The 15,172-nt window shown below is 40.3% G+C and overlaps 1 long non-coding RNA gene across 5 annotated transcripts in view; it reads right to left on the bottom strand.

Moving 5' to 3' along the window:
- LOC111754793 (uncharacterized) overlaps nt 1–15,172 on the bottom strand; it is a 190,686-nt gene that overhangs the window by 141,585 nt on the left and 33,929 nt on the right. The window contains exon 1 of one of the 5 annotated variants that reach the window (XR_010050527.1): nt 11,481–12,164. The exons of the other annotated variants lie outside the window; for them this stretch is intronic. This is a non-coding gene — a long non-coding RNA (uncharacterized LOC111754793). Of the gene's footprint in view, nt 1–11,480; nt 12,165–15,172 lie in introns of those variants that run through there. 5 annotated transcript variants of the gene reach the window in all.

Below are 15,172 nucleotides of genomic sequence, written 5' to 3'. Positions count from 1 at the left end.
CATATAAACAACTGAAAAACATCAAACCCCCCAAATTCAAAGATCCCCTGCAAAAATGGGTATCTCAGATGAACAAATGGCAAATAAATATATGAATAAATGTTCACTATCACTGGTCATTCGAGAAATGCAAATTACAACAGCATTGAGATTTCATCTCACCCAGGAAAGAATGGCTGCCATCAGGAAAACAACTGTTAACAAATGCTGGTGAGGTTGCAGAGAAAAAGCAACACCTCTCCACTGTTGGTGGGAGTGCACACTGGTGCAACCACTGTGGAAATCAGTATGGAGATTCTTCATAAAACTATCATTAGAAGTTCCATTCAATCCAGCTATTCCCCTCTTGGGTATTTTCCCAGAAAATTGAAAAGGTCATGTCACAGTGATATATGTGCACCCATGTTCATAGTAGCACAATTTGTAATAGCTAAATCTTGAAAACACCCATAGGGCTGGTGATTTAGCTCAGCGGCATAAGCACCTGCCTTGCAAGCAGGCAGTCGTGAGTTCGATCCCTGGTACCAATAAAAAAGAAAAAGACAAAAAAACTTAAAAAAAAAAAAGAAAAGAACCATAATGCCCATCAACTGCAGAGCAGATGAAAAAAGTGTGGTATTTTTATACAATGGAATACTATTCAGCTATAAAAAGGATGATCTTGAGGCCTTTATAGGTAAATGGAGGCAACTTGAGAATATCCTCATTAGTAAAATAAACAAGACTCACATTAGTAAGTATTACATCGTCTCTCTAGTATAAAAGACAATAACTGATGGAATAATGGGATCCAAAAAGTATAATAGATATTGTAAAAGTGAAAGGGAAGTGCTCTAAAGGATATAACAGTATGTATAGTGTGTAACATAGATGACCATATTACTAAATTTATATTAGATCATTGAACAGAAGAGATTGCACTGTCAATGTTTGAGTGCCTAGCCATTTTTTGTGCTTCGATTTTACAACTTTAACAACTATTGTTAAGGTGACATGCATCAACTAGTGATTTTATGATGTTAATTTTGTTTTTGAATTCTGTATTCTACTTTTTTCTTGCTTTTTTCTATTTGCTTTATTTAATTTTCTCTTTATTCTTTCTTTAAATAAAATTTTTTAAAAATCACACCACAGAGTCCTGGGCTCAGGACAAAGAGATCAGTAACCAGCACAGAACCTGAAACACAGGCACTCATCTGTCCACTCAGGAGCTTATTCCTTCTTCCTTAGTAACAGACCCCAACACTGTTCGACCCACAGTGTGCTCTGCTGAATAACCATACTCCCAGACCTCCCTCATAGACACAGGAAGCAAAGGAGACTAGAGCAGAAGTCACTGATGAATGTTCCAGGCACAAGTGTTTGAAGCTGACTCAAGGGGCATGCAGCTGTTTATACCCATTTCCCTTTCCTTTTCCTGATGTCTGCAAGGCAGAAGTGCTGAATCAGGCACCAGCATTCCTCCTTTGACAGTGAGATGATCTTAAACTAGAAGCAGCCATGCAATAACTAGAGGAGAAAAAGTAGGGGCAGCCTGGCTTCTGCTGGCCACGGCGTTGCTCGCTTAGCCCTGGGCTCTTTGCTTGTTTTATATGAAAGGAAAAACAGGCCTTATTTTGTTAATGTCACTGTTACACTGAGTTTCTATTAGTATCAGTCAAAAGCAATTCCTGGCTTATTCCAAGACCTCACTGACTTTATCAAATATTACTGAAAACTGGAGAAGAAAAATTAACAATGAAAAGTTGTTGATCGCATAATTTCTCCTCTGGCTTAGTTTTTCACAGAACAAATTTGCTGATGTCATAAGAGATTTCTTTGATTTTAATTCACTAATCTGTCTTTGCTTTTCTGGCTAAGCTGAAAATGAATAGAATCATATAACTTACAAGTCACTTTTCCCTCTGTCTCCAGAAATGTATAGAAAAAAAAAAAAAACCACCTGATGTCTACTGCTTGCTCCAAATCAAGAAAACTTAATAGTCAAAATGCTAACTTCTGCCATCCTCATGTATTAATAAGCATTGTGCTCAAATAACATCAAAACCTGTCCTTACTCTCAGCCATGCAATTTGGCATTGTACAGTGGCTGACTTTTTGAGTTGTAAAGACTGTGGGCAATTTTCTCCTGATCACCTAGAACATAATTAAATCTGTAAAACTGATGAAAGTTTGAAAACTTTAAAAGAATAGTGAAACCCCAGATGAAGAGATTGAATAGAGAGAAGTACTGATTACACAGCTCTAAAGTAGATTTATGCAAGAATAACTTGGAGAAATGATAAAAATAAAAAATACTAGAACAGCCTTTCAGGTTATAAAATGTAAGGATTTCAGCACTCAGCTTAACTGATGACTACTGGGCCTGAACTTCCCAGGGCTCATTTCTGTTTACAATAGCCCCATTCAGGCCCCTTACAAATGCCCGATTAATGCCACTTCACAGGCTGTCCTGGGGCCCCAGTGGCGGGACTGCAGGGACTATAAACTGGAGATGGAACAAACATGGCCTCATGCCCTGCCAGGTGCAGGACCAGGGCAGAATGGTTCAAAATTTAACTTTACTCTCCTTTGAGCCCCTTCATCCCCACAGTGATTCTTAAAAAGAGAGGTTTAAAAGGGTATGGGGGAAACCAGAGATGAACAGTTCCAGCTTTTTGCCTCTGCAGTTGAGAAAATGCCACTTGCTCACAGAGGTTGAGGTACCAGGAATCCCATACAGGGAACCACCAAGCATGCTTCCAAAATTCTTATAAATGAGAATGTGTCATTCAGTTTATGCCACTGAGTGACAAAGATAAGAACAATACTGCTCCCTTTTTTTTCCCTTCTCTGGAACATTCTCTAAAAAAAAAAAAAACTGAGCTGAATTACACCTGAGAGCACTGAGCACCGCTGTGTAAAAGACCAGAATTTTGGTGTCTGCAGACTTGGCTCTGGACCTGCCACTGTTTTTGCTTCAGATCTTGACCAGTTATTTAACTTCCCTGAGATTATTTCCTCACTGGGACAATGTGTGCAGTGTGTGTCTCCCAGGAGGAGGAGAAAAACAGGTATGCTGCAAAGGCGATGCTTTTCTCCCTCCTCTTAGAAGCCAAGCAGGGCCAATGGACATGCTTTCTTCCATATATTGTATTTTGGATACCTTTAAGGGCCTCAGTCAAAGGTTTCTTAAATCCTGACTTAAATTTTCAGTTTATCTTGAGTAAGCGCAAGAGGCAACACTGATCTACACCTCTCTCTGACCACAAAATTGGGCGTCTGCTGTCGGGCTCATGTGTATTCCCTCCCAGCCATGCTCATTTCCCTACATTATTGGCCTGATAATACAGTGATCCGAATTTGACAACTCTGCTAGTGGTTAAAAGGGGCCACCCAAACCAGAATCTTTTTTTTTTCCTTCTACCACATCACATGCTTCTAGTACTGTCATCTAGTACTGAACTACTGGCCTAATCCTACTCGTGATGAAATACTAGATTGAATATAAAATTGAAACTTCAGTCAATCAGCTATGTGAAGCAAGGCAGGAGGCAGGAAGCAAGAGGACACGTGCCCACATGGACACAGACACCAGGAGAGTCTGGCTACTTTATTACATTCATTTCCTTCTCCATATGTATTTAGTAAAGTGAGTTCATGGAGACAAGCAAAGAATAAATAATGTTAAAATCTACCAGCGTTAATGATTAAGCCCATTTCTTTATTCTAGCAGAATCTGAGCCAGCTGGGATTTACACATACAATCAGATTTGATTGTTCCAATTACCAAATAAGAAAACTAATGGTTGAGATTCTTATGTTGCAAACAGGGGAATAAAATGGTCCTAACCCTGTGAAGGGGAAATTGGAAATCCCTAATAGGATTCTAGGTAAATGTACCATTTAGACCTCAAGTGCCCACTTCTAGAAAAATATCTTAAAGATACATCAGGCTAAGTGAGAAACATCATGTGCATACATGATTGTTTTCAACTGCTATATCACCAAAAGGGGGACAACTATTTCAGTTCATCTAAGACTGATTTTACTGGAATGCAGAATTTTCAGTGCTAAATTGATAGAGCACAAGAAAATCAGGACCAGCAAAACTTAAAATCCATCAACTTTAAACAATATATTTTTTCTGTCTTATGGTGTCTCCGGAGTCAAGAATCTGGACTATGCTTAGCTAGATGTGAACTTCTCAGCCTCTCCCAAGGCTGGAGACAAAGTGTCAGGCACAGCCAGGATCTCACCCGAAGGGTCAATGAGGTGACCTGCCTTCCAGCTCACTTAAGGTGCTACGGGACAGCCCCGATACAAGACAAGCTGTGGAGATGAAGGCTTCAGTTATTTGCTGGTAAAAACATCCTTTGTTTCTGGCCTCATGGATCTCTCCAACAAGGCAACTTGATTCAACAAAGCCAGTAAAAGACAGGATTTACTGGTGAGATAATAATCACAATATTTGGTAAGCTGATCACAGAAATGACATACCTTCAATACTGTCATATTTCATCGGTGAGAGAAACATGTCACTCAAGAGCAGATATCATTCAGTACCACAGGTAGAGCTCATACCAGCTTAGAGTCTCACTGCAGGTCTCACCCAAGTGGATGAAATACATCATGTTTTCCATTTCAGATCCTCTCCACTCCCAGCCAGCCAGCACTATCTTTTCCCTGGGAGCATCACAGGAACAAGAGATGCATTTCTTATTGGGCAGGTGGGAACCAATCTGGCTACCATGGTCACTCCCCATGACACTCTCCTGTGACAACTTTCTATACATAGCTTCACTGCCCCAGAGGACACTACAGTAAAAGTCACAACAATCCGGAAATCAAAGTTGGTTCATTCAGTGTTCTTCACAGTCCACATGCAACTTAACTATCTGGGCCATTTTTATCATCAGTCAAACTGCCTGGAAATGTGCCTTGCATTTTGTCCTTAAGGGGTTGACAGGGTAGCAGAGCTGCACAGAAAACCAACAGTTGAATTTCCAAATAGAAGGAAAATTTGTTTCCCCTGCACCTGTCCCTTTTTATATGAAAGAGTATAGAGTCTTTGAAATGCAACCATCATGGCCACAAGAAAGGCCCAATGCCTTTCAGGATCTGTAAGACAAGATATCCATGAAGGAGAAGAATTTCAAGACTTGCTCTGTCTCCTCCCCTTGCTTTTCCAAACCTTAAAGTATGAGATTGATGTACTTTCACTTTAAAAAAAAAAAAAAAACATGGAGGCTACTTTAACAGTAACCCAGCTAAGTCTTAGATCTTCATTGGAAAGCCAGAGGCTGAAGTGCTTGTGACAACTGAAGTCATCCAATTATCATGCACTAGTGGTGAAAGAATGAGATCTTCTGATGTGGGGTATAAAGAGCCACCCCTGAGGACGGCAATCAATAGTAGTTCTTAACCTGGTTACTCCACTGTCTCTCAAGTGGGCCTGCATGTCCCCAGGTAGGTGAGTACTTCTCACCTAGAACTGTCTCTCTCTCGAGCCACAGAGGCCAGAGGTCCATTCCCCTCTCTGCTCTCTTGGCATCACACTCTCTTTTCCTCTCATAGTTTGTCTGCTGGCTCCATTCCATGTCCACTGGAATGGAGCTGGACAGAGTCTATGGTCAAGACAGATGAAGGGCAGAATCCTTTCCTGTGAGAGTGAACACCTTGGTGACAATCTTCTGCTGTGTTCTACTCCAGGACCCCCAGCTCTTTTCTCCTTTTGAGTTATATTCAGGAAAAGTCCTCTTCTGGCCTCTTAAACTGATGGATGCCATCCCCTGAGGGGCTGGGAAGAGGCAAGGAACTCATCATGCATATGAATACTGGCAGTCTTCCTGAAGACCACTTGTTTCTGCTTAAACAACCATGGAGGAAGATTCTCGCCACGAGCAGCACACCAGCAGGCCTCCTCTTCTCTCAGTGGGGTCATCAGGCACTCCTCAGAAAGATGCCTGCTGTTATCTTTAGGGCTCAGCCTGGCCTCCTTACAGCAAAACCTCCCTCTCCTCTGCAGCTTTGGGACTGGCACCCACCCAGCAGAGAAGGCCGACTCTTGCTCCTCTAGGGAGTCCTTATACTTCTTCAGCGATTCTAATAGAGCTTTGTTCAGCTGCCTTGAGAGCCAAGAACACGCTCTGGGGTGAGACAGGCAAGCTGGCCTCATGGAGCCTAGAGGAGCTGCACAGCAATTCGTAAATGTATTTGTGTAAGAGATGAGATGAAATATAGGACAAGTCTGGGAAAGCAGGGAGGGAGAGCTGAGAAAAGAAGGCAGATGTTGTAAAAGATACTCTTTCAAGTTTCCTGTGCACTAGGAATCTGCAGATGGATGCTGGCAGAGCTACAGTCACAGTGCAGTGGGAGGCTACAGTTTACACATCTGGAAAGCATTTGACAGGGGCCAGAGTTCAAATGTGTCCTGCTTCAGCTGCCTTCAGACCAGGCAGTGGTGCAGGCTGATTCAGCAAGGGGCTACCCCTTCCCTGAGGAGCCCCATGGCAGTGGCCTCACTCTGGTACCAGCCCCGCCTGGGCAGGTGGGTTTTCCTCAGTTTTGGTCACATGCAATAGTTGAATTGATTCTAAAAAGACAGAAGGGGCTACAGGAAGGACAGTAGTGAAGAGAATGCGCTACAACTGAGAGCAGCCTGGCTGGAAATCAAGAAACAAAATGTACTTGGACTGAATCCAGTGCATGAGTTAAGTTGAGAGCAAAGAACACCATTCAAAGGAGGGGAAAATCCTCTCCCTGCACAGTAACACCCAGGGTTCGTGCTCACACCACACTAGCTTTTCTCAGAAATCCCTGTACATTGTGCCTTCATTTATTTCAGGAATTCAGTGGGCTTTCTTGATCATGTGGGAACTGCTTACTCCCTTATCAAAGGATTTACAGGGTTGTGCAGAGAAAGAGAGAGACAGAGAGAGGGAGAGAAGGAGAGAAGGAGGGAAGGAGGGGGAAAGAAAGAGAGGGAGGGAGAGAAGGGGAAAGAGACAGACAGAAAGAGAGAGAGACAGAGAGAGAGAGAGAGAGAGAGAGAGAGAGAGAGAGAGAGAAAGAGAAAGAGAGAGACAAAGAAAGAGAGAGAGAGAGACAAAGAAAAAGAGAGAGAGCCAGGTCATCACCCACTGCTTTGCACACTCCTCCTGCCAAATATGACATGTGGTTCTGCTGACCAGGAGACCAGGTCACTTCTGGTGCTTAGCTTCCCTCAAAGGAGAACATATCTTCAGATGAGATTGGGTCCCAGCTCAAAGACCCTGCAAGGCTCAACTACACAGACAATATGGCTTGCAGCTATTCTCAAGCTGAGCTTGGGGCCTCATGACACCATGTTTGGAGGGATTACCTTCTATGGTAATGAGTTAAAGACTCTGCATATTGCTTAATATGATCTAGCAATCATATTGGATCAGAGTCCAACTGGGGAGAGAACATAGCTTATGAAAAGAGGAGCCACACTCTAGCAATACCCTAGCATGGGTGGTGCATGCCTGTCATCCCACTTACTTAGGAAGGTGAAACAGGAGGATTACAAGTTCGAGGACAATCTGAGCAATTTAGTGAGACCCTACTTCAAAATAAGTATTTTAACAAGGGCTGTGATTGTAGCTCAGTGGTGGAGCATTTGCATAACATGAGTAAGCCACTGAGTCTCATGCCCAATATTGAAAAAAAAAAATCAACAAAAAACATAGTACATACGAAATGTGAACGAAAATAAGTTCAGATGGAGCTCTCAAAATCTTCACCTCTGAAGCTTGCATTCTTTCTCTACTTGGTGAAGTCATCCCCACAAATGCCCAATCCAGAAATACCTACATCTCCCTCATCATCCTACTTAGCCAATTTAGTGACCAGATCCTGTCCACTTTATGCCTTTTAGCACATCTTGAATGGGCTGCTCCTATCCTACCCCACCACCCTCAGCCTGTATCACAGCACCTCTCCAAGTGATCACCATGCTGCCATACATGCCCCACTCAGTCTCTTTCTGGAGTTGTCTTTCAGGATGTAGATTTGAGCATGTCACTGCTCTAAAGGAGCCAATAGCTCTCCATAGATTTTAAGACAGAGCTCAGTCTCCTGAACATGACATATAAAATCTTTATATTGCAGTTTTTGTTCACTTGCCAAACTTCTTTTTCAGTGATGTGCTGGCAAATGTTTAACAACCACGTCTCAAACAGACTACCGTGGTGTCAAACAACTCATACTCCTCCTACAACAACAGTGAACTCGCAATGTCCTGGCAATTTCTCATTCATATGGTCCTTTGCATTCTCTCTCTGTCTCTGTCTGTCTCTGTCTGTCTCTGTCTGTCTCTCTCTCTCTCTCTCTCTCTCTCTCTCTCTCTCTCTCTCCCCAGAGCAATTCCTCCTGCCTCTCTGGTGCTTCTGTTTGTTGGCTTACATGTCAACCATTCACATACACATCCATTACTGTACTCTACCAATCCTTTGGGTGGTTCTTATTCAAATGAAGTGGATACATCATAATTAACAATTACAAATGTCACTGTGTTCTGAGAATGGATGAGAGCTGTCACTCTAGGTACTTCAAGGGAATAAAAACAATGTTCTATTTATGTGTTCACACTGCCTTACATTCTCCCTGGTTTTCAGCAACAATCAAAATATACAATACAAACAGGACTAGGTTTTACTAGTTACATTCTATGTTCTTACAAAACAGATTCGAGTTTGTGAGTAAGTGTTCTAATGTGACAAATGCTATAGACCTTCCACTGAGATGCAGACCAAACTCTGGGAAGGACAGAGAAGTTAGCAAGAACTTCATTTGAGAAGAATTACCATACTTATCCAATTATCATACAGGATACATTTTGAATTTAAACTATAGATAAACAACTAATGTTTTTTTAGTATAGGGATGTTCCATGCAATGTTAAGAAATACTGATGGTAAAAAAAAAATGTATTAATTTGTAGGAAAATGAATGCACCTTGAGACCACAATGTTAAGTGAAATAAATCAGTCACACAAGTTTAAATGTCCAGTAGTCTCTCTTACATGAGACACTTAATTTATAAATAAAGGGAATCAAGAGTTGGAGGGAAGGGAAAGGGGATGAAAAAGGAATTGAGGGATGTTATGTCCATGTACCAACCTCACACAAGGAACGTAAACATTACGTACTACAAACATATATTAGTAATATTTTTAATTTTAAAAAACACTGATGGGGCTGAAGGTTTAGCTCAGTGGCATAAGCGCTTGCCTTGCAAGCAGGCAGTCCTGAGTTTGATCCCCAGTACCGATAAAAAGGAAAAAAGACAAAAAAAAAAAAAAAAAAAAAAACACTGACAAAAAGTATTCATTTATCTGAAATTCATATTTTCTAAGTGTTCTATATTTTACCCAGAAACCCTATCCTAACCAGGGAGTGGTAAGCAAAGTGCACAGGACATGAAAACCTGCCAGGCATCTTTACAATAGTCTGCTTACAGCACAAAGTTTATGCCCACAACAGATGAACAGCCAAACAGAAAGAGAACATCAAAATTGAAATTGAGGTGACTAGAGAGGAGATGAATACAGTTTTTCAGACATGTATTCAGAGTTCAGAAGTCTTGAGCTGGTCCAGAGCAAGTCCAGAAGATAGGATGGATTCTAAGAGTGCATGGGGAAGGGTGCTGATTAACAAATCATCAAAACCTTAAGATCTGAGAGGAGAAAGCTGATTGAACAGAGCAAATGGAGGAGGATAAGCTCCAAGGAGACAGGTCAAATTTGAGATGAAGGTAGGAACACCAGGAAGCAACACATAACAGCATTCAAGGTAGGACACAAGTGCCTGGACACAACAGTGATTGAGACATGTGACCGTGATCTTCCGCAAGAACTCTCTGTCATTCATGTGCTCCCTACCCATTAGCTCTCTGTCATTCACAAGCTCTCTGTCCTCACAAACACCCCAAAACCTAGCAGGACACAGCTGCGTTAACAGATTCCAAGACAGCTCCTCATTCCAGAGCTCTCAAGGATCCGGCAGGCCACTGGGGAGAGAGCCTCCTCCTCCTCAGCTTCCTGAGAGAACGCTTGATGCAGGTCACTATTCAACATTCATAAAATAGAGCAAAGCACTTTTTCAATCACTCATCTCAGTGCACTATAAAGTTTAAACTTAATATGCTTCAAATGCATAGCCGAATGAGGCAAATTGTTTACGTGTGTGAGTATGGTGGAGGCACAGTTTGTGGAAAAAACAGATATAAAAGTGCTTCAAAGGTACAACATGCTATGCAAATCCAAGAATATTATTACTCGCACAAACTCTGTCTACAGTATTTCTGAAAATAATTACCCATCCTTTCAAAATTATCTGTGTTCTGCCAAATACCTTTATATTTTCAAACAAATTCAGTCATTCTGCAACACTTCCTAAGCCCCTCTTCCCTTTCTTTTACTCAGCACTTACTATCCTCTATTTTCCCATATATGTGGTAACTTAATAATTTTGTGTTTCCCCTGATCACTCACAAAAATGTATCTGTCTTGACTGCAAGAATTTGCGCCCGTTGTTCTCACAGGTCTATCCTTCCATGCCCCCAAACAGTGCTTGTGTCTGATTGGATGGACCAACTTTAGTTTTCAAAGGGATGTCTGAGCACAGATAGTTTTCAGTAGCAGGAAGTGTCCCGAAAAGACAACTGTGGAAGAAATCTCAGAATGTCATGCAACTAAGCATCATGAAAACTCAGAGACACTGTCCATGTGAACAACTTTGAGTGCTCTAATAATCACGCTGTATGATACTTATGTCCTTCCTGGCAGACAACATGCTTAGTTTCTCAGATAACTGTCTGATATTGCTCTTCTACCTAAAGGCTTCAGAGTTTTGACCCAACCCTGCTGAAGACTGACTTGACAAAGGCACCCCATGGACTGTGCTATCCTGGCCTCCTGGGATCATAGGTTTCAAATACCAAAGAAGAGTTACATTTAAATTCAAATTCCAGAGCTCAGCATGCCTACTGGAGCATTCTGTGTACCTGCTCCTTCATTCCCATAGCAATCCTAACTACCACAGAGTGGAACTGGAACCTCTTTGCACATGATTCCTGCCAGGCCAATGGAACTGAAAGAATTCCCACTCAGCTTCCCAGCATGAACAGGCATCCCTAATGCAGACAACCACACACAGAAATACGCTGCAGCTGAAGTTAGGATGAGCACTGCATCCAGCTGTACTCTTAAACCCAGATGCTGTGCACCCTGCTTAAATAATGAAAAGGACTGGCAAGCCTGAGAGATTCAGTGCTGAAGTCCAAGAGGCTGTCATGTCTGAGTGTGCGTGGTCTCTCTGAGAGGTTAGCAGGATATAAAGGAGAATGGAGGGGTCCTACCTAAAGAAGGACAGTCCTAAATAGCTGACCCCTTCCTAGAGTCTGGTTTCAAAATGATAGTAAGAATTAGCAGGGGTAAGAGGAGCATGAAGCCCACAGGGGGCAAAGTGGAGTGTACCTGAGGAAATCCTGGGCATGGCACCCAAACCCCAGCAGATCTGCACGATAGGATGTCTGTGCCTATCTTCTCCTGGATCCTTCAGCTTGTTGCCCTTTTTCTTTCTCTCCTCCTGCTTGTCAACTTCCTGGCCATCCACAGAGACTAGGAAACAGGCTCCATTTTTTTCTCCAACCTGAGGACCTGCTTCTGCAAACCTCTCTGTCCTCCAAGATTCTCAGCTTCCCAGAGCCTTTTTGGCCCTCTTCGCTTCTCCTTCTTGTCCTCTGCACATTCATCACAGTTTTTTTGGCCTCCTAATTAACACCAGGCATGAAGCCGAAAGGTTGGGGTTTGTAGATAGTTACAACCAGAGCCTCTTCCCTTCCCTCGGGAGAGGGAAGTCTGACTCGATTTAAGCCCTAATCCTCTGTGCCAGTTTTGACCTAGTTCCCATTATTTTGTATTTTTCCATATTAAATCAAAGAAGTCACTTGCTAACCTGCATTTATCTTATTGGCTCTAGCTCTCCTATTGTGACTCAAATGAAGGCCTGATGGAAATAAAACTCTCCAGGCCAGTTCCAGGGACTCATCCACTTTCTAAGTGTAGCCTCAAGACTAACAGGAATGTCCCTTGTTAAAATTCTGGAGGCATTGGTTAACTAGACAAAGAGTTCTGTAACTCACTGCCCTCCTCACCCACTCCCTACAAAAATCAAATGGAAGAATAAAGCTAACTACATCAAAAATATGGAAAATATGCAGATGAAGCTTTCTCTATGACTGCTCGGTCTACCCTTGCCTGGGTGGCAAAGTAAGAACAGCTGATGAAAAGGTTTGTATATAAGGATGATGAAGAAACTGAGCAAGAGAAGGAGTGTGAAATTTCAAAAACCTGAGGAGAATAACGAGACATTCATCTGATGCATATTTATTTAATCCTCTAGTCTTGCCTTTGGTCCTAGATAACTGGACATGCAACTGAAAAGATCACAAGGTGCCACTTTGGAAAATATTATTTCTTGAAACATGCATGTGTGATTATGAGTCTGGACAAAGGCACCTTTGGGATAAATAATCCACAGACTGGTTTCCACCCCTTTCCAGGCACATTTCAGAAAGAATCACATGCCCTGTGTTTGTATCACAAATCTTTTGAGAAACAACAACCTTCAAGTAGTTCTCAGTATTACTTTAATATGTTATATTTTGCTTTTGCAAAATGTAGGGAAACATTTGGCTTCTTAGAAGTATTCTCACCTGCTCCTCCTGGCCTAAAAATAAACCAAGCTATTTCACATCTGACCAATTGGAACAGTAGGGCACATGAGGCTCTCTAAGAGCACACATTCCAAAGAGTCCTGTCAGAGTGGATTTGTAATCTCGCCAAGGTGGTAACTGTCTTGCCCTGTCTGTAGCCACATTACATTATGCAATCCAGAGACATCATCTGATACCGGCAAGAAAAAAAAAAAAAAACAGAATCTAGTGGGTTTGATGCCCCACAAAGAGAAAATGGTAGTTACTTTTCTAATCCTGCTGATATATTATTTAATTTTCCCAGTGTCACAGAGTACCTAGCAGATCCACCTAAATCTGAAGGCCATGCTATCAAATAAGTTCTTTAATTATATGCATAAAAAGAATACAAACAACTATAATCTCACTCATTCAGAGAAAACTTAACAAAACTTCTTGCATAAGCATACATTCTATATATATCCACAATTTAACAACAAAAAAGAAACTGGAGATTGTGCTTAATTATCTGTTTAATGCATAAACTTTCTGTTTTCACTTGAAATGCATTGTAGAGGTCTCTTTCACATCAATTAATACATCTCTACCACATGATATCTAATGTGTTCCTATGACATTGAATGTTAGCATTTTACCATCTTTGTCAATTAGGAAGAGAAAATACAAGATCCTATTAATGTATTACTTGCTTTTCCTTAATTATTATTAGTACAGAACATTTTTCATATACTTTTTGTCCTGGATATTATTTCTCTTTTGAAATCCATAGTTTTTCTTTAAGATCTTATTACATAGTAATTCTTTTTCAAAGTAATGGATCATATAGATTACCCTGTTTTTCTTCATTTGTTTCTAATTTTTAAATATTTTTAGTTTCAGAGAATTTAACTGTTTTCTCATCTTTATTAATTTCTGGTATTCATACATCTTTAAATAATCTTCACTTCAAGTTTATAAAAGCACAATGTAAATTTTTTATTGTATCTCCAAACATTTATTACATTTAAATGCTTAGTATATGTTACATCTGTTAGCATAAGTCACTCTATTTCTTACAATTTAATAGGCCAAATTTCATGTTTATAAGATAATCTATCAATTTGTAACTCATTCTAAATAATTTATTTTCTACCAAAACTTTATAAATGTTTATTTCTAGAATTATTGCTCTATTTCATAGACTTTTTTCCTGAGCTGTTTTAATTTATTATATTTTAATTATTTATATTATTTTAATTATTATAGCTTTTAATTTTAATTATTATAGCTTTATAGGCCATATTAACATCTCAGAGGGCGAAATTTCCTGTGTTAACACCAATTGTTTGATGATGCAAATGCTTTTACAAATTACTCTATTCCCTTCCCCCAGACAAGATATTATGTTTAAAACATTGTTAAACTATTAGCATAACCTAGAATTGGTAGTCTTACAATTTGAGTAAATGATTCTTTCCAAGAAAAGTAAGGTGTTTATTCAAGTTTTCTTTTGTTTCTCTCAATAATGCACTCACTTTTTATATAGGTAATAATGCCTGCTATTACATGAATTGTCTCTTCTTCTGCATGCTATATTTTATAACTAGTTTCCATGGTTATTGCTACCCCATAATGTAGGTAAGCAATCCTTCGGCATTATGGATCCTAAATAGTGTTATTAATAAATACCATGTTATCAAAACACACTGTAAATTTTTTCTTGTATCTCAAAACTGTTTTACATTTAAATGCTTCATTTATGTAACATTTGTTGACATAAGTGTGTTTATTTCTAACAATTCAAGTTGCACCAGCTGTGCCCTCCACCTAGAAGTTTTATTCTCAGGTAGCAGCTTTACTTGATCAATCCTCACTCACTTGAAGCATGATCAAAGTCCTCTCTGACCATCCAGTCCTTAGTAGACCCCGTTACTGTTTTATCATAAACTTCTGTTTTATTTTTTTAAGATACTTGATTAACCAATTTATTTATCTATTGATTTATTTGTTCCTTAGGTATCACCTCTCTCCCATTTGTCTATCCGTGTCTCTCCGTAAAAGTGAGGTTTCAGAGAAGTCATAATTTCATTCTTGAACATTATTGAACTATCAGGGACTAAAAGAGTAACTGATACTATAGTGAGTGCTCAACAAACATCACAGAAGGTGAAATAAATGAATAAGCCAACAATTCTAGGCCTTCTAATCCATAATGAGCACTGTTTGGTGGAAGCAGCACACATTTCACAACTAGGTAGGATCATGTTGGCATCTCATACCTGGTTGTCATGTGAGGTCTAAGGAAAAATCCTCAAAGACTTAAAGATTAATTTCTTTAGTTGTATTAAGGGGTAGTTAATCAGTGCTTCATGGGACTGGCTCAAAAATTAAATGAGGAAACATATATAATGCAATAGTACAAATCCTGGCATACAGCAAAGTATTCAAGACACATTAGCCCTCCACCTATTC

This window comes from Cavia porcellus, unplaced genomic scaffold (assembly GCF_034190915.1).
Source record: "Cavia porcellus strain 051 isolate PalLab524CR breed Dunkin Hartley unplaced genomic scaffold, mCavPor4.1 scaffold_11, whole genome shotgun sequence".
In the NCBI taxonomy this organism is placed as follows: domain Eukaryota; kingdom Metazoa; phylum Chordata; class Mammalia; order Rodentia; family Caviidae; genus Cavia; species Cavia porcellus.
The sequence above is the reverse complement of the archived record's forward strand: the minus strand, read 5'-3'. Positions and strand labels throughout refer to the sequence as shown.